Here is a 19,958-nt window from a genome sequence, read left to right as displayed (position 1 = left end):
TTGGGTTGGTTCCAACTCTTTGCTATTGTGAATAGTGCCGCAATAAACATACGTGTGCATGTGTCTTTATAGCAGCATGATTTATAGTCCTTTGGGTATATACCCAGTAATGGGATGGCTGGGTCAAATGGTATTTCTAGTTCGAGATCCCTGAGGAATCGCCACACTGACTTCCACAATGGTTGAACTAGTTTACAGTCCCACCAACAGTGTAAAAGTGTTCCTATTTCTCCACATCCTCTCCAGCACCTGTTGTTTCCTGATTTTTTAATGATGGCCATTCTAACTGGTGTGAGATGGTATCTCACTGTGGTTTTGATTTGCATTTCTCTGATGGCCAGTGAACAAGCATCACTTTTTGACCAGCTATTGCCAAATCTTATGAGACCATCTAAGCCTAAATCCTCTCATCCTCCAGCAGACATTCCTGCCTTTTATATATATTCTTATTAAAATTTTAATTCTTGTGTGTGTCTCCCTGAATGGCATAACTTTCCCCAAGTTATAATCTGGGCTTTCAGTGTCCATGCTGGGGAATATTTAACTGGAATAACATTACTTATTTGAGAAACACCTTAGGAAACATAGAGAACATGAGCAGCATTTTTTTTATTGGTATATAGAGACCACCACTCAAAATTCTGATTCAAAAATTGCTTCACTAAAAGGTTCTTTGGCTAAATCAAATGGGCAATTTGACAAACTTAGGCAGTACAAACTACAGACAGCCTCCAACTTAAAATGGTTTCAACTTAAAATTTTCTGACGTTATGATGGTGTGAAAGTGATTAAGGATTCCGTAGAAAACAAACTTTAAATTTTGAATTTTGATCTTTTCTTGTGCTAGCAATATGTAGCACAATACTCTTACATGAGATATCCAACACTTTATTGTAAAGTAAACTTAGTGTTAGATAATATTGCCCAACTGTGGGCTAATATAAGTGTTCTGAGCACATTTAAGGTAGGCTAGACCTAAATGTGGTAGATTAGGTGTATTAAGTGCTTTCTGGATTTACAACATTTTAAACTCAGGATGGGTTTATCAGGATGTAACTGCATTGTAAAGCAAGGAGCACTTGTAGATTTATTTCTCCAGTAAATCTTCAGACCTCCTGTTCTTCATTTGATTCCTTGTATCTGGTGCTCTTCTTCCCTTTGTCCTCCTAATTTCTCTCCATCTATACCTCCACTGACTCCTTCCCCTTCTTGTCCAGACCCTTTGCCTTTTCCCAGTGCCTCTTCTAAGACCCAAGAACACCAGTTGCCTCTAAAGATCCATCTCTCCCATGAGCTAAGTTTATAGGCAGCTGTGGAATTTAAGCCTTACCCATGCTAAATAAAAAGTTATATATAAATTTAAAAATTTTCCCAAAATGCAGAGGAAACCATAGATTACTTGTATAAGAACTTAAATTTTTTTTTATCCATATGACCCAGAGTTACCTGACCTGTATCAACTTGTACACATATTGATCATAAAGTCAGATGTGAAATCTTGGATAGCTAAAGGTGATTGAACTAACCTAGAAATACTTTTTTCTACAATAAACCCAAAAGTTTTTTTTAAAGGTCCAAAAGCATGAGAACATTTTCTAAAAGCCATAATTGAAACATTTCCAATTAAAATGAATTAGGCCATAATTCCATCATGCAACTAGAGAAAGGATGAAATATGAATGGGAAGTATCCCTTTTATCTGAACTACAAGTGTTTTAACAGCTTGTAGAACATTTTGCAATTGTTCTTGAACAATATGACACAGAAATCAAACTTCTGACCCTGCAGATCAAACAGCTGGTGGCACATTTCCCAAAAGATCACCATTGACAAAGACACTTATGGCTATATCTAGATCTCTCTCTCTCATATATATATATATATATATATATATATATATATATATATATATATATATATATATTCTACTCAGAAGGCTGAGGAAGGAGGATCCCTTGAGCCCAGGAGTTCAAGGCTGCAGTGTGCCATGATTGTGTCACTGCACTCCAGGCTGGGTGACAAAGCAAAACCCTGTCTGTAAAAATACAAATATACAGATAAAATTATACATATATACAGATAGAATTATATCATATATGTATCTATATCTATCTGCCTATATAGATATTGCTATAGATAGATCTGTATATAGAGATATCTATATCTTGTTTATATATGTATATATACATATATGTATACATATATACATGTATATATACGTATATGTATATGTATATAATATGTAATATATAATATAATGTATATATTATATATTATATAATACAATGTATATATAATATATAATATAATATATGTATATAATATATATACAAGATATAGATATCTCTATATACAGATCTATCTATAGCAATATCTATATAGGTAGATATAGATATATATGATATAATTCTATCTGTATATATATATTTTTACAGACAGGGTTTTGCTTTGTCACCCAGTCTGGAGTGCAGTGGCACAATCATGGCTCACTGCAGCCTCAGACTCCTGGGCTCAAGGGATCTTCCTTCCTCAGCCTTCTGAGTAGCTGCGTCTACAGGCATGTGCCACCATGCCTGGCTAATTAAAAAAAAAATTGTAGAGACAAGATCTTACTATGTTGCCCTGGCTGGCCTCAAACTCCTGGCTTCAAGTGACCCTCCTGCCTCAGTCTCCTAAAGTGCTGGGATTATAAGCATGAGTTACCATGCCCAGTTACTTGTAGATCTTTTAAATAGAAGAGATATTTTAAACAAAATACTTTTCAATCTTACAAAATATACACCAAGACAAATAAACATAACTCAGGTCAAAGGGAGTACTCCAAGGAAAGAAAAAAATCACCCAGTATTGTGCCTTACCTTTAAAAAGTCAAGGTGAGTTAGCTATTAATATAGATGGTCAACCTCATCAATTCCTGGTAGCTATGGGCACTGTTCTTCCTTCATTAAACTTTCTTGTCTTTGTTCAACTTCTTCCTTGGAGTAAACATAGCACACAGGTACTAGGTATTTATAATAACCCACAGATATTTCCCATCTTCTAGCCCTTAAATATAACCCATAGACCTTCAATTGAACAATACTACTTTTTGCTCTGTGATACCACCCTGAAAATTTAAAAGGAAGATATTTACTTTGCAAATGGAATTATAATATTAAGTGTACAGAGGGACTATTTCTTGAGATTGCAGAGAACTCCAATATTCAGAATCATGATGTGTCTGCTCTGGATATACCTTTGCTTTCTCCATTATATTTGATGATACACCAGGTAATGATCTTGACACCATACTTGACACTTTGTGGACTAAAATTTCTATTGAAGTAGGAAAAATAATTAGTGAAGAACCTATCAAAGTTCAGAAAGATCCTACCAAACTGTTTACTTCTGCAATACCCCTTGAAGCCAGTCAAAGTAGACTCAAAGCTAGAATTGAAGATGTTCTATCTAAAAGCCATTTCATAGTCTGCACTAGTCCCTATAACACTTCCATCAGTAAATAAACTGAATGAACAAGCATATCAATTTGTTCATGAAATCAGTCTATTTCACAAAATTCATTCTTTCTTCCCAGTGGTACCTAACCCACCTACAATCCTGCCATCAATTCCTAAAGCAACCTCTTTCACCATAATGGTCTTGTTTTCTGTCCATTTCAGTGTTCCCCTAGCCCAGGACAATCAATACCATTTTGCCTTAATTTATGGAGGACAATGATATTTGTGGAAAGTTATGCTCCAGGTGTTTACTGAAGCTCTCTTCTATTTACCCTAGGTCTTCATTCAAAACTAAAAAGACATAAATTTTCTGTGTGACTCAGTTCTCAAACAATACATAGATGATTTATTTAAAGAAAAAATACTTTGTTCAGAGAACAAGGAAACCTGTAAAAATAGATTCTATTTACTTGATCTGGTCTTAGCAGAAAATTGACATAAAGTTTCAAAAGATAAATTACCAATTTGCCAAAGCACAGTCCATTATTTACGGTGTGACCTATTTAAAGAGGGAAAACTTCTCTTCAAATGGACTAAACAGCATCCAAACTTATTGTAGACTCTTAGTAAAATGACAGTTGAGAAGATTTCTGAGCTTATTTGGATACTGCAGGAAATGGGTGTCAAATTTTTCTGAGATTGCAACACCTGTTTATAAATTGAGTAAGTTGTCAATAAGATAAATTCCTTTCTCCAGGAGCTCAAACATGAAAAAGTCTTCCCTACCTACAAAAAGCCCTCTGTTTACATACATGCAATCTGGACAAGTCTTTGGGATCTTAACTCAACATTGTGGGAATCATTTAAAAAAAACCATCATTTAGAATAGTTTCACCCTTGACCTGGTTGCAAAGTCTCACCTCCCTTGCCTTGGAGCAATAGCTGTCACTTCAAACTTGTTAATGCTTTGTTGAACTAGTTCTAGCACCCCATTTGACCTCATAGTTTCTCACACAGTAAAGCATCACTATTGATTAAGAACACACACCCTCCGCCATCCAATTAACCTCTTGAAATTCTGTTACGCTCTACCTCTTCATTACTATTCACTGATGCAACACCCTGAATCTTGACACTACTCTTGTGCCCCTACCAGCAAAAAAGATCCTTGTGATTGTATCATCTCAGAAAGAAAACTTCTCTACCTTGCTTACACTTATTAGAATCTCTCACTAATGACTGAGACCTATTATTTATGAATCATACCTCAAAGCTGAAAATGGAGGTTATCAGTCAGGATATGGTCTCATTAAATTAAGCTCTTCTTATTGAAATAGTGCTCTACATAGGGTAAAATCAGCCTAGATTGCTAAACTTATTGCACTTACTAAAGCTTACTATGCCAAAGCACATAAACATTTATACAGATAGCAAGTATGTTTTTGGAGTAATACATGACTTTCTGATGTTTTGGAAACAAACATCAGTGTTTTACATCCACTGAAACACCTACCAAAATGGACAAGTTGGAGAACTTTTAAATGTACTATTAATTCCTAGGAAGCTGCCTATTAAAATATGGATGGTAAAAGAAAAGTTGCTAGAAGTTGGTTATGTCAAACAAGCAACCTTAATCAAGGCTGTAGTCCTATATATACTCTTAAAGGATAAGCCTCTGGAAGGGTTCAAAGAGGTTAGTAAGCAGTATCATTGTGTAGCTCCTTATTTTGTAAAGCAAGAATGGAAAAAATCTGGTTCTACCCTTCATTCAAATAATCTCTGATGATCACAAGGTCACTGGTTGGTAGCATCAGATGATTTCAAATAGATATTAGCTATTTTTCATAAAACTGTTAATCATGCTATAGACAAATGGCTTATCATCTTAAATCAGTATTGGTTGGAAAACTTAAAAAACAGGATAGCTTGCTTTCCAATCATGTCATGTCAAAAATATAATGCTAGAAAAACTGAAGATAAAGCATGGACATGAATCAAAGCCTAAAGGGTGATTTGGCCACCTCATATGGCTTTTTTCCCCCCAGCTTTCATTCTCCATGAGATCTGAATATGTTCTCATTATCGAATGTCTATTTTCAGGATGTGTTAAACCCTTTCTTTGCTCAAAAGGTACAGATTTTACAGTCTCTAAAATGCTGTTTGATCTGGTGTGTCCAACCTGGGTTTATCAATTTCTATATTCAATGACTGAGGCATCAATTTGTGAGAAACGTTATAAAAGAACTCTGTAAGGTGTAACTCCTTACTCAAAAACTACACTACTCTTACTACTCACAATCTTCTGAAAAGATGAAAAGAACTAATGACATCTGTCAAGCACACTTAGAAAATCTTTCAGAAACCCTTGAGTTTCTTTGGCCAAATGTACTCCCATTACGCCTTATAGCCACATGGTTCACTCCCTTGAGAACACATCAGTTGTCTGCCTATGAACTGGTAATTGAAAGGCCCTTGCATTTAGTGATTTCACTTCTGATACTAGACCCTGCTGCACACAGACATAGCAAAATATTTCAAGGGACTCAGGCACTGTACCCAGTCTTATTATCAACAGGTTAAGGCTGCCTCCCCACAACATCTTTATGAATTTTACTGCTTAATAATTTTCAACCAGGAGATTTTTGTCTATTGGAGAAAATATCAGGGAAAAACTGCTCTTGAACATTCATAGGAAATAACCTTATTAAGGACTATTTTTTTTTTTTTTTTTTTAGTGAGACAGAGTCTCACTCTGTCACCCAGGTTGGAGTGCAGTGGTGCAATCTCGGCTCACTGCAAGCTCCACCTCCCGGGTTCATGCCATTTTCCTGCCTCGGCCTCCCCAGTAGCTGGGACTACAGGCGCCCGCCAACCACGCCTGGCTAATTTTTTTGTATTTTTAGTACAGACGGGGTTTCACCGTGTTAGCCAGGATGGTCTCGATCTCCTGACCTCATGATCCACCCGCCTTGGCCTCCCGAAGTGCTGTATTAAGTACTATTAATAACAAATGTAGAAGTGAAACTCTAGAAGGTCAATCCCTAGGTACATGTTTCACAACTAAAAAAACACTTCAGAATTCCTCACAATCAGGAGGCTACTCTAATAATGGAATCCAATTAAGGATCTTCAGATCTTCAGAAGGAGCGCTGACTTAAGAACTATGGAACAAGGCAATGACTTTAGAAAGCAGGCAGCTTCTGCCCAAGACATCAGACCAAAGTTCCTGTCTAATTCCTGTTTTGTTTTCATCTGCTTGCTTATAATAATATCTCTTTTCATTTCCCTTTCTTGTTGTTCACTCTAATAATCTTTTCCTCTTTTCTTTCCTTTTTATTATAATTATTAGTTCAGAACATACTCATTCTAATGCCCTTCTTAGGTTTCCAAACTGTTTTCATTGCCTTCAGTCTCATCAACTGCTGCACATGCCATCCATCACTGGATCACCATGATAAAAATCTCTGGGAAATTCTGGTCTCATGAAATGAAACCATGGGAAATAACACCTGACAGTGTTTCCACTTGAATCTACATGGAAAATAACCTTAAGCAAATAAAACTGTTACTTTGCTAGTGTTCCTCCCTTTCAGAAAAAGAGCAAATTATTTAAATCTATTGATTGGACCTTAGATAAGTCCAAATTTGAATTCAACAACCTTTGTAAGGCAATGAGCTAAATACTTGTCACCTGAAAAATATTAACAGTGCTCCACATCCAGCTAACGTAAGGCCTTGGTTCTTACCTTCTGTCACAAACAACTCCTTTAAAAAAAAAAAAGTCTTCACATACCCCTACTGGATACTACTTCCTTGAGGGCCTGGTTGTCTGGTACTCCTTGCCTCATACTAGCAGTTCATGCATCTTAGGAATAATATGCTGAGGTTTGTGCACAAAGAACCTAGTTCTGTGTGTGAGCTTCAAAAAGAGATTATGTTCAGTTAGTGAGGTGGTTCTCCTGGGAGAATGACTGACTCACTGAATATGCAAGCAATCAGAGTAGTGCTACCAATGGTAGCAATCGTACTAAGAGAAAAGACAGTAAGAAATGAATCACTAACTAACAGATGTCATTGATGATACTCCCCTTGCCCTAAATACAGATTAGTCTTGTGGGCATGATTAGTGATAGACAATTGCATTGCTTTAGACTTCTTGTTGGCTAATCATTTTGGTGCTTCTGCCATTGCTGATATTACTTGCTGAACATGGATCAATGAAACTGGCAAGATAGAACAGCTATTTATATATTGCCTTATGGATACAGCTACATGGCTTTCTAAAGTTGATCCTCATGACTTATAAGATTAGTTCTCTTGGCCTGAATTGGGCAATTGGGGTTCCTTTCTCCAAAGATCTTACAGTGACTTTTAATTGTTTTTGTTTTGGTTGTGATGCTGGCTTGTTACATTCTGTCCAGAGTCTTAAGTGATTGTGAGCAGTAACTTTCTTGGCAAATGCTTACCACAATGATACAACAACAAAATGGTCAAGAGGACCTCATGATACAATTAACTATGGAGACAAGCAGACAACGTTCAAGCAATAAAGATCTGGATCTTTAGCTTTTCCTGAATTTGTCAACCTCACTCAAGTGATAGAATGACCAAAAGAGGGGCTGTGAGACCGAACATACCAACAGACAATGGCCAGACCCTCTGTATGTAAACGTAGGACCCCCACCCGCAAACCTCTATAGCATCCAATCTAGTAAGCCAGACTATACCTTTGCCACAGTTGGCCCAGAATGGTCAGAACTTAGTCAACGATTGCCAGCTTCTCTATTTTTGACCCCGCTTCCAACTCGAAATCAAGTAGAGTCACATATGTTCGGAAATCTATCACATAAGATGTCCCACTACTAGTTAGCCCAACTTCAGCTTCTCCAAGCATATCTGAAGCCCTCCCTCTGCCTTTTTAACAAACTAAACTATAAAGCTTTCCCACTCGCCTGCCTTTGAGTTTCTGCCAAATTCAGTTGGTGGTAGCTGACTCCCTTGACCTAGAAAGCTCTGATAAATATCATCTGTTTGTTCACATTGGGGTGGTCTTTGTTAATTCTACAGGTCTTAGCGATGATCTATGTTGCCTGACTCAAATATTTTGCATTATTTCTTAAGACAGTGATTGTCAAAACATTACTGTACATCAGAATCAGCTGGAAGGCTTGTGAAAACAGATTGCTGGGCCTCACCCCTCGAGTTTATAATTCAGCAGGTTTTGAGTGGGGCCAAGGATTTGCATTTCTAGCAAGTTCCCAGATGATGCTAATGCACTGGTCAGGTGACAACATTTTAAGAAATGTTGCTTTAAGCCACTAACATGATTTAATTACAACAGCAATAATACCTGAATTTATGTAGTGTGCTTGATCAGGATGAGACTGTTGCGTAAAATCTATGGGCTTAAAGTAATATATTTTTTTATTATACTTTAGGTTTTAGGGTACACGTGCACAATGTGCAGGTTTGTTACATATGTATCCATGTGCCATGTTGTTTTGCTGCACCCATTGACTCGTTATTTAGCATTAGGTATATCTCCTAATGCTGTCACTCCCCCCTCCCCCCACCCCACTTGGAAACATACACGTTGAGTTAGAGTTATAAGGTTACAGGAGGAAGAGAAATGAATCTGATCAGAGGTGGAAGGAAATGTCTTCACCTTGTTCATAACTATGATTTGTTTCGTCCTTTCAGGGTAATTAGCCATACTTCAGTAAAGAGAACTAGGGGACTTTGTACTTATTCATTCATGATGTAGGAATGAAAAGACAACCTCTTACTGCACCAAAAAGATGAAAAGAAAATTATTGGCTTTAAATTAGTTATGATCACCTTTCATCAGAGAAAGATTCATAATTTGGGGATAACATCTGGCTATTAACTGATTACTTCCTTAGAATATCACACTGTCACTTGAGTGGAAATAGTGATGCAGAAAGCTAAAAGACAGGGAAGGATATAGATTCAGTTTTTGCCAAGGGGGCAAGGAACACACAAAACTACTCAAGTGACATTAATAAAAGATTGGCCAGGGAAGTCCCCATTTGGAAGCCCAAAGCCTTAATGTTGCATAGGTCTTGGCTGGCTTTGGTGTGACACCCTGCTTCTTCCTACTGCTATTGATGTTATTGCTTCATTCTCTCCTACCATTCCTATGCTCCTCACAGCGTAAGTGTATCAGCTGTCCCCCAAAACCAGATGCTCCCTGCTTTCAACTTTATCTTGAATTTTTGTTTGAATTGTCTGAATTTTCAAAAAACAGAGGATAAGTCTCAGCATAAACTGAACAATTACATGTTTCCATGTAATCTGTCTTTCTCAGTTAAGATTTTTCTCACTATAAAAAGAAGAGTCAAGCACTTCCTTCTTTGTGCATCTACAATAGAGGGCATTTCTCCCCAGTGTGCAGAGAAATCAGTTTTTGCAATAACCAGTTTTGGTCTTTGCTTTTTAAAACATGAAAAACAGAACAGACAAAAAATACCATGTGCAGTAATGATGAAGGGGTGAAAACAAATCTGAAGAGGACTGTTTTAAAGAACTAGATTGTTTAGCTAAGTAACAGAGCAGATTCAAGGTTGCGTAAAAGGGTCTACCTTGTGGTCAAACATGACCGCCTAATAATCTTTTATGAATGACATCTGGGAGAATGAAGAATGAAACCAATTACAATTTCTAATGGAAAATTTGATCTAGTCCATGACTCTGAGGCACCAAATGCCTTCAGGAAGCTTTCTTCTCAGCTGGAACCTAATTTTACTGGACCCATTTTACTCTGTATGATAATGCAGATGTCTTTTGTGGCTTCTTTGAGGTCAAAAAGGCATCACTGTGTGCTGTTTAAGAGTAAGTTTCTTTCTAAATAAGATCTGACTGGGTCATTACCCAGAAGCAATAATTGGGCCATCGGGGACAAGATGAGCTCAAAATGAAAGAATAATTCACTGGCTAAAGACGATAAGCCACTAAGGCAAGGCAAAAATCAGCAAAAACCACAGATTGTGTCATCAGAATTACTTCTTTCTCCTGCTTATTTAAATGGAAGGAGGAATTAGACATTTATGATTTGTTTAATAAATATTTTAAGGTGGCACTTTTAACCAAAAGTGTTTGTTGCATCCCTCAAAAATGTGAAGATGAGAAATTTTAATTATCGTGAACCAGTAAATAGTTAAGGAAAAAATAGTATGTATATTTAGAAGGAAAACAGAATGTTATTTATAAAAATACTGCCTAATCATGGCTATGAAGGCATTAGTCTACTTCTAATAATTTTTTTAAATAAAAGTATTTTAAAATGAATAATTTTAAAATTATTTGGCATAATGGAACACTACAATGAACATGTAATGGTAATAAGGTAAATGTTTTATAAGTAGATACTTAATGTAAATAATATAGAAACACTTTTCATTAGAAACAGATATCTATCATCATCTCATCTGCATTGTTTTTATTTTGTTACAAATCTGAAAATAGGGGATCAGTGTGTTTTTGCAGTTCAGTTGTTTAGCTGCCAAAAATAAAATTATAAAACTTTAATTGCAACCCTCTAAGGCAGTGGTCCCCAAACTTTTTGGCACCAGGAACTGGTTTCATAGAAGACAATTTTTCCACTGACTGGATCGGTGGGGGGATGGTTTCCAGATGATTCAAGCACATTACATTTATTGTGCACTTTATTTCTATTCTTATATTGTAATATATAATGAAATAATTGTGCAACTCACCATAATGTAGAATCAGTGGGATCCCTGAGCTTGTTTTCCTGTTTCATCTGGAGATGATAGGAGACAGTGACAGATCATCAGGCATTAGATTCTCATAAGGAGCTCACAGCCTAGATCCCTTGCTTGCACAGTTTACAATAGAGTTAGTGCTTCTGTGAGAATCTAATGCTGCACCTGATCTGACAGAAGATGGAGCTTAGGCAGTAATGCAAGCAATGGGGAGCAGCTGTAAATACGAATGGAGCCTCACTCGCTCACCTGCCACTCACCTCCCGCTGTGTGGCCCAGAAAGGGTCAGTGGCCTGCGGATTGATGACCCTGTTTCAAGGGATCTGTTCCTTTTCTTTCTTAGCTTTCTTCAACACAAAAGTACTTCTTATGGGTAGAAAACAATTAAAATAACAGCTCTATTCTTGTGTATTTTCATATTTATTTTATTTGGAGATTTATTAAAAGTATATTATTGTACTTAGTCTATATCTAGCTTCCTACTGACAGAACTATATTAAATATTGCACTAATGGGAAAAGTGTTTTCTCATCTAATTGTTAAAAAATATGCTTTCCTTATTTGTGGGTCCTAGTGAGTAAATGTGATTCCTGCAAGATATACCTATGGAATAACCCACTACTAGATATCTACCCACAAGAAAAGAAATCATTATATCAAAGAGGTATCTGCACTTGTATGTTGATCATAGCACTATTAAAAATAGCAAAGATATGAAATCAACCTGTGTCCATCAATGGATGACTGGATAAAGAAAATGTAGTGTATATATATATATATATGATTGAATACTATTAAGCCATAAAAAAGGATAAAATTATGTCTTTTGTAGCAGCATGGATGGAGCCATTATCTTAAGTGAAACAAGCCAGATACTGAAAGACAAATATCACGTTCTCACTTTTAAGTGAGAACTAAATAACATGTACACCATGGATGTAGAGTGTGGAATGATAGACAAGAGAGACTAAGAAGGGTGGGGCGGGAGAGGGGAATTACAATGTACATTACCCCGGTGATGGATACACTAAAAGCCCTGACTTCACCACTATGCAATGTATCCATGTGAGAAAATTATACTCGTATCTCATAAATTTATACAAAAAATACCTTTTGATTTTATGTGTTTATTCATATTTAGGAGACATACAAATTTCTAAACAAATTGTAGTCTCTCTCTTACGTTGAAAACTGGTTGTGTGCAATCTAGAGTAGTTGTTTATAATGTACAGCAAATTTGTGGTTAGATCCCATAAAAGCCTATTTAAATACATGATTAATACAAGACAGTGACTCTATTGATCCACTCTGAGAAAGGACTCAATAGTTACAGGTGTGAACACATTGTATTGTGATCAATGGTCTGAATTTCTCTGGGACTGAAGGAATTTTCCAAGAATACAAAGGTTTTAATATTAAAACCAGGATCTTCCCAGTCAACTTAGGAAAAGTTGATCCCCTGATACATTGCTTCTAATGGCTGCACTCTGGCTCTGAAATTCAGCTTAAGATACACTGAACAATTTCTGCCATCTCACCTAGGCACATCATTGCAATGCAAGGCAGGAAATACACCACAAAAATATCTTAGGGAATGCACCACGCTAGTAAAGATAGGAGATTAGATTTTATTGTAAGTGTAAAGTGAAGCCACTGGAGAGTATTAGGCTACATGTAATAGGATCTGACTCATGTTAATAGAATCCCTCTGCCTGTAGGAAGAGGATGGATTATATTAGGGCAAGAGTGGAAATGAGAAGACCATTTAAAAGAAATTGTGGAAGTTCAGCAGAAGGTATTGCACAGTAGTGTGGTGAATTTGGTAAGAAGTAATTGGGTTGAAATATATTTTGTATATAGAACCAACAGGGTTTGCATATGGATGGGAAACAAGGTATGTGAAAAAGAGAAGAGCCAAGGATCATTACAAGGTTTTTGCTCTGAACAATTGGATAATTGGTATTGCCTTTTGCTTAGTTGGCAAATGTTAAAAGAGCTGATGAAGGTGTCTTAGTCTTTGCTGTACTGCTGTAACGGAATACCACAGACTAGGTAATTTATAATGAACAGAATGTATAGGCTCACAGTTCTGGAGGCTGGACATTCTAAGATCAAGGAGCTGGCACCTGGTGAGTGCCTTTTAGCATGGTGGAAGGCAGAAGGGCAAAAAGAGAGCGAGAGAGAGAGAGGAAGGGGTCAAACTCGTCCTTTTGTAACAAGCCCACTCCTATGATAATGAACCCACTCCCACAATAAAGGCATTAATCCTTTCATGAATGTAGAACTCTCATGACTTAATCATATATAAAGATCTCATCTCCCAATACCATGACAATTATATTTCAACAGGAGTTTTTGAGGGAACAAGCACTCAAACCATAGCACGAGGAAATTAAGAGTTGTCTTGGATGTGTGAAGTTTAATATGTTTGGTAGATACTCAAGTAAAAGTCAGATAGCCTATTGGATACAAAAATTTAGAGTTTATGGGAAATGCCTGTGCTAAAAATATAAATATTAATGATTATTGATGTTTATTTTAATGGTGTTGAAAATTATAAGACTGGCTGAGTTTATCTGATATAGAAGAAATAAATTGAGCACTAATCCCAAGGAACATCAACATTTAGAAGTTAGAAAAAGGAGAAAGAGTTGACAAAGAAGCCTGAAAAGGAGAAGCCAGTTGGGTAGAAGGAAAATCAGGATAACCTGATCTTACAAAGCCAAGAGAAGAAAAAGTCTCAGGAAGGAAGGAGTGGTTAAGGATGTCAAATGCCATTCAAATTTCATGTAAATGAGGATTAACGATTTTGCTTGGATTTGAAGATATGCAGACTCTTGTGATAGTAGTTTCCATGCAGTTTTGGGAATGAAAGCATGACTGGCGTGAGTGTGAGAGGTCATGGAGAGAGAATAAGTGGACCCAGAGAGTATAGTCTGAGGACTGAAGTTAACATGCAAATTCATAAAACGTGGTAACATTTAATTAAAAAAAAAAAACCTTGGGAATACTTAAGTATATTGTACACTTGTGAGTTCAAAGCCTTCTTGGTAAAATCTTGTATAATTCTAGTTTGTGCTTTTCTAAAAAGGCAGGACATCTCTTCTGTGGCTGTATTGTTCCTACAGGTAGACGGTTAGCCACCATTATCTAGCTATAACGAGATGACATACCATGTTTCTTATAGAAATAATCCAGGTAAAATGAGTCAGTGGCTTTCTCTAAGAAGCTTATTCACTATGGAGACCAGATCCTTATTGTTAACCGATCATCAGCCTTGGCCCTGATACATCAATTATCACATGTAAAGTCAACTTTCACCCTTTTGTTCAAGATGATGACATCTTTGTCTTAAATCATAATCATCATAACAATAATTACAATGATGAGAGTAATGATAAGTAGCTAACAATAGAATAAAAACTGGATGAAATTAATGTTGTTTTTATTTTGAATTACAACCAAATCTGCAAATAAGCAAAGCAAAGGACAGGCAAGAGTTCAAGGTTATAAGTCAATGGATGCAGCTCTAGGATGACACACTCTAGCTAATGCTTTCACAGAGGCAAGCCCAATTACTGAAGGTCTCATGAGCCAGTGTGGAGGGAGGAACCTGTAAATTCGTGAGAGCTCAGAGACCCCGGCTTGCCATTTTCTTGAATATTACGCTGGAAAACTGTCACATCAGCAATCAGGTATTTACCAAATTAAAAAGTCTTAGAGGTAAAACTTGAATTAGCTTTTAGGAAAAAGCAAACTGGGGCCTGTGACAAAGTTGGATTACAGTCTACCCAGTGCAAATGAACAGAACAAAAGAACAGAAGAATGAACACAAGGTTATAGTAGTAACATTGAGTAAGGTCTTAATTTGTGCCAAGAATTGTGTGCTAAAACCAATACTAATCTGCCACCTGAAAAGGGAGGAGTCTTGTTCAAAGGCAAATTCTGATTCAGTAAGTCTTCAAGATGAGGTTGATCTGGTCTGATCAGAGTACAGACTTTGAGTAGTGAGGGGCTAAATGCTTAACATGGTGAATTAGAGTGACATAAGTTTAGAGCAAATTATGGAGGATCCCGAGGATCAGATCAAAGAGTTTGATTTGTAAATGTAGACAGTGGAGCACTTATCGATGGATTTAGATGAACTGCCATGAAATATACTATAACTTTAGGAATAATCATAAAATAGGCAGCAAAGGCATCAGGAAGGCAGGGATGATTTTCTGAGAAGTTTGAGACTTGATAGGATTTGGAGACATACAAAATATGTTTGAAGCAAAGGAGATAGTCAATAAAAAATTCCAAAGTTGTGACACAAGATGAAGTGAAAGATACTTCTGTTACAAAAATTGGTAAGTGAACAGAGTTGGTGGATGGTGAAAAATGATACTTGAATGAAAATTCTGGTATGTTACATCTAGAGATATGCTAATATCACTAATAACATTGGAAGAAAATAAAGGAAAATCCAGCATTTGGCTGAGAGACAATAAATATGTGCATACTAAAATAAGGTGAGAAGTTTGAGGAAAAAAGTTAAATGTTAAACTTTTGAAAGGGTGTCATGAGCTGCAGAGTGAAAGAATAAAGGAAATGAATGAAAATGAGAACTTCCATTCAGAAAATGATATGAAACTTCTAAACAACATGTAAACATTGCAGGGTAGATGGTAAACAATATTCAATTGAGGTCTTATTCATAAAACCTTAGCTAGAGTGTGTCATTCATGCTACTTATATAATTGTAATTCAACATGCTTCTGCATTTACTATTCTCATGACTCAGTTTACTGCTGTAGCTAGGACCAGCACTTTGGTGATTCTTAGGGGTGAGTGTGTGTGTGTGTGTGTGTGTGTGTGTGTTTGTGTGTGTATGATATATTTCTTTTAAAATTAAATATGTCCTACTCACATTTAATTCTGAGAGGATTGTATGTAGTGACTCCAGTAAATGTTTTGATGCTAGACAGAGGCTGGAACTCATAAAAAATTTTTTTATTCCTTGTACTGAATTATTTGGTAATAGTACTGTGTCAGAAACTCCTTGTTGTCTGTCAGTATATATTCCCTTCTTTTCCCATAGCATTATATTTTTATTTACACGAATGTTCATTTAAAAACTACTTTCTCCAGCTTCCTTCAGGCCTAGGCATGGTCATACAACTAAGTAAAAGTGGTTTTAAAAAAAATCATTAAAGAAAAATATAGTCGTGCTCTCCCATTACAATTTCTTTCTGTATCTACTGATTGAGACAAGAACCTGGTGGTAAACCATCTTGGACTAAATGGAACATGAGGGTGGCATGGTGGGACAGCAGAGCAATAAGAGAGCATGAACCTGGTTCCCCAACATTCTTGAGTTGCCGGTTACTCACACACTCATACTCTTTAATGGAAGAGAAATACATTTATATCTTATATTTAGGGCTTTGGTACAGCAGTCAAACTTGTGTACTAATGAGTACAGGTAACTTAGAGAAAGGTGTGCTCAAAAAGCTAACGCATCTCTAGACCTTCTGTAAGCAGAGGCCCTCTCATCTTATTTCAGTGGTAAGTTAACCATTGGAGCACTCTTCCATATTTACCTTTGTCCCTAAACTCTCTATACCCATTCCTTCATCCATCCTTTTCAGTTCGGGAAACTGAACATTTAATTCTCTCCAAAGTCTACACTTCCACATATACACTCAATTCCTTCCCTTTTTGATTCATTAAATGATATAACCTCACCTGTTTCTGTCCAGGGGATATTTAGAAAATATTGTATTAAATAGATATACATTAATTTGTTTAAACAATTCCTCATGGTTGAATATTTGGGCTTTTTTCCCATTTTTTTGCCATTATAAACATTGTTAAAACATTCATCTCCATGTGCCATGCTTACTCTCTCCTTTGTGTTCTTACTGATGATGGTCTCTTACCCATAAAAAGTATTTTCCTCTGTAATCTCCCATACTCGATTAAAGCGGAATGAGATGCAAATCTGATCTAACTCGTTCATGACACCTGTCCATTTTCCTCTCCTATTGATATCTGTCTACCTGAATTTACATAGCCATTCTCCCCGCATATGTTGACGCTTAATTATATATGGCCTTCAATTATTTACAATTTTCTGATGTTACTGGTGAGATTTACAAAACAAGGGATAGGTTTCTTACATGACCTCAATTTTGCTCTACAACATAACGTCATGATGAGCTTCATCCCCTGTTTGGAGAACTTGAGGTATCCCCTATGGAAGTTCTTTGTGTCTGTGAGTGTCAGAGTGTATGTGTGTCAGAGGGAGTTGGGGGTGCTAGGCAGAGAGGTTCAGAAATTTTGTTCTTTTTTTTCTGTATGTAAGACTATCGCTGCACCCAATTCCTAGAATGAATTTTCCAAGGATTACTTGTTAACTTTGGTCACCTCAACTGACATTTGAACAAGAACATTATGTGAATGACAAACATGATGTTCTTTTTAAAATGTCATGGGTTACAAGTAGAAGGGGTGACAGAGGACAAAAATGGAGCAGTGAACAACAAAGAAACAAGGTGACGATCTGGAAGCAGAAATGTTTCAAATGAGACAAATGGGCTGAAGTAAGCTATTCAGAATTAAGTCTATGATAAGAGAGGAAGAACCAGGTCTTTCTTTTTACATAATTCTGGTTAGCAATTGGACGTATAAAGTGTTTGAATCTTAGGTCTTATCCACCTTTGCCACATACCAAAGGCCTAATTATTTATCTTTCACAGAACACAATTTGTGAAATGAAGGTAGTATTTACTGTCCTGCCTACATCAGTGTGGTTTTAAATATCCAATTACATAACAAACGCACTTCAAAAACTATAAATCTGCAAATCTGTGGCAGGTGGCATTTTCCAAAGATGGCTACAGCATCTTCATCCCACATGACCTTTGGCAATGTGACCTTGTGTCTTACTCTGTTCAGGCTGCTATAACAAACTATCATAAACTGGAACTGGGAGGAGGGGGGCTTATAAACAACCTGTATTTATTTCTCACAGTTCTGGAGGCTGAGAAGCACAAGATCAAGATATCGATACATTAGGTGTCTGGTGAGGGTTCACTTCCTGGTTTGTAGATAACCATCTTCTTCCTGTGTCCGCACATAATGGAAGAGGCAAGGAAGCTTTCTTAAGTCTCTAAGGGCACCAATTCCACTCACAAGGGTTCCACCCTCATGACCTAATCACCTCCCAAAGCCCAATCTCATAACACCATCCTATTGGGCATTAGCATTTAACATAGGAATTCTGGGGGAACACAAGCATTCAGCCTACAGCACCTTGCTAGTCACCCGTCTTGCTATATCACCCCTAGAATCTGGATGGGCTTGTTGATACAAACAACAAAGTATGGCGGATGTGATGCTATGTGACTTTCAAGGCTGGGTCATGAGAGGCAATACAGACTCCACCTTGTTTTCTAGAATTCACTCATGAGGTCCCTGAGCTCCCATGAACTAAGTTCAACTACCCCTAGGTTACCACACTTCGAGGAATCACTGGCCGCATGGACAGTTGGGGTGAAAGTGCTGACTAAAAATGCCTCTAGATGATTCCAGTCTCATCAGTCATTCTTGCCTTCTCAGCTGAGGCTCCAAACTTCATGAAGCAAAGACAAACCACACTCACTGCACCCAGTCCAAGTTCTTGACCCATGGAGTCTTACACCATAATGAAATAGCTGTTTTATGACCTATAATTTGGGATGATGTGTTATGCAGCAAACATAACCAGATAAAAAAAAATCTAAGATATGATAATCATTACCATGATGATGACGGTGAATTGACTTATTAGTGGACACACTAATACCAGTTGATTTAATCTCTGACAAAAAGGAAAAGTGAGTGAGTTGGAAGCTACAGTTAGGAATAAAAGGAATTTCGTACCATCAGTGCTTTTTCAGAGGACTGAGAACCTCTGGGGACATTTAGTGTATAACAAATAAAAAACCCTTTTCTCTAGCATCAGCTGGGATTATAAAACTCGCCTGGATGCTCTGGCCTTGTTCTTTAATAATGAACCTTGGAGAGGGGCTGGCTGCTCCAATCCCCAAGTGCTCTTCTTGTGCCTCTGCCAGACCCATCATCCTGAGCCAGCACATACAAACTGTCGTACTGATCCAGAGCAGCTGTCTAATTACAATTTTGTTATTATTAATTACAGAGTAGAAAATCATTTGTAATTAGCTCAGCCTAAATCATAGTTTAAACAGCCAAAAATTACATTACAAACTAAAGTGTAATTAAAGCACTACACTAAAGTGTTTATTTAAACCCAGTTTAGTTACTTGCAAATTTTTCAATCAGCTTCTCAGGCTCATACATAGATTTAATTAGTCTCCAGTACTGACAGTTTAGTGCATTTATTCATTAAGCATCAATATTGCTGAACAAATGTAAATAAAATATAGACAGAGATGCTTTAAAGGGGCAGTCACAGAAACATCTGGGCGAGATAATGAGGCTGGGAAAGATGTGAATGTTAATGAGTCTCCCAAGCTGCTGGAGGAGCTCCAGCTCTTGGAAGCAAGGGATCTCAGTAATTGAGTAAATTTGCAGTGTCAGTTTCTGCCTCAGGCTGACTGGAATGGTCCTGTGGGGTGGGGCAGAAGTCAATTTAATTCGATTCTTGCCATTGCACTAGGGTCGATCTCAGGTGCCACTCGATAGAATTCTGGATGGAGATAAAAGAGAACATTCCTCTCTGCCAACCTTTGGGGCTCTACATGTCTTGTTAAGAGACAGAAGAGCTTAT

Source organism: Symphalangus syndactylus, chromosome 3, assembly GCF_028878055.3.
Source record: "Symphalangus syndactylus isolate Jambi chromosome 3, NHGRI_mSymSyn1-v2.1_pri, whole genome shotgun sequence".
NCBI lineage: Eukaryota > Metazoa > Chordata > Mammalia > Primates > Hylobatidae > Symphalangus > Symphalangus syndactylus.
The sequence above is the reverse complement of the archived record's forward strand: the minus strand, read 5'-3'. Positions refer to the sequence as shown.